We start from the raw sequence: 1,512 nt of genomic DNA on the forward strand, positions 1-1,512 counted from the left end.
CAGGCAGTGCCCACTCACTTCTGCACTTATGTAAAAGCTTAGTGTCATTTGTAAATGAAAGAGCAATTTCATTCAGACGTCTTCCACTGAGAGTTACCACCAGGAAAATTCTTTGTGTTTTCACTCTGCCACATTTTCTAAACAATTAAAAAAGGATTTATTGAGCATGTTCCTCAAAAAGGACTTATCACCTTAGTCTTCATTACCATGTGATCACAGTTTGCTTCTCTGGTTTATAGAATGTTCATGGTGTTAATATGTTGATAGTATGATCTTCTACATCCATATTCCCCTTAGAAATGATGGCATTTCCAAATGCAAGAAAATGAAGTTTTATCAAATTGGCAAGCAATGACGTACCTACAATAAGAAACTTCTTTTTTGAGTCAGGCTCTTGCTATGCAGTTCAGGCTGGCCTTGAGCTCATTTTGTAGCCCAGGCTAGTGTCAAACTTGCAACAATCCTCCTGCCTCAGCCTCCCAAGTGCTGGGATTACAAGTGTGCCACCAGCGGACATACTTGCAATAAAAGGGAGTCAATGTTTCCTCTTACTTGTTTTCTTTTTCTTTCTTTTCTTTGTTTTCTTTATTTTTCCATCTTATTTTTCTTGCAGCACCAGGAATTAAACCCAGACCTTCACGCTGAGTCATATTTGAGAATATCTAGGCCTTTTTGGTCTTATTTGAGAGTAAGCACTTTTATTCTTGTTTGAGACAAAGTTTCACTAACTTGCCTAAGCTGGCCTTGAACTTACTATCCTCCCGTCTCAGCTTCTCAAGTAACTGGATTATATGTGCCACCACACCTGGCTTAATGGCTTTTGTAATTCTCCAAGTACATAACAGACAAACATTCATAGAGTAAAAAGAAATAAGAAAAAATGTATTCATACTCTTGTAAAACATATACAGCTATCTATAACCCCCCCAACCTCTGAAATTTTTATCATCAGCAAAAGGATTTTACTCTTATAAAAGTAAGACCATCAAATATGTCACTTGAATAAAATGACAGATTTTCCTAAGGTTTGTTGCAATGAAATTCATCTTTGTTTCTCAAGGAAAAGATGTTTTCATAATTCTCTGTTGACTAGCACATTTTGGGTAACCTTTCTTGTCCAGTGACTATTTTTCTGGTCAACTTGCCATTTTAACTTCTTATTTGGAACTTCCTTAAGTGCTTATAAAAAGCCTTTTAAACAATCACTCAGCCAGCTTAAAATTTTAGAGGAGAATCCAATTGGTACTTTTGTTGGTGATAAGGTGGGACACATTAAAAAAAATACTTAATGTTTATACCATACACACTGATTCATGGTGAAAAACGTTTCTTAGGTGATTGCCTCCATTTGAACAGCAAATCTATGTAGGAAATCTGATCAAAGCATGCTGTTTAATTACACATCTTCTCTACTGACGTTCTTTTTTTTTTTTTTTTTTTTTGGTTTTTCTCCGGTACCGGGAACCGAACTCACGACCTTGCGCTTGCCAGGCAGGCGCTTTTGCCGCTGAG

This window comes from Chinchilla lanigera, unplaced genomic scaffold (assembly GCF_000276665.1).
Source record: "Chinchilla lanigera isolate Chin_1 unplaced genomic scaffold, ChiLan1.0 scaffold00043, whole genome shotgun sequence".
NCBI lineage: Eukaryota > Metazoa > Chordata > Mammalia > Rodentia > Chinchillidae > Chinchilla > Chinchilla lanigera.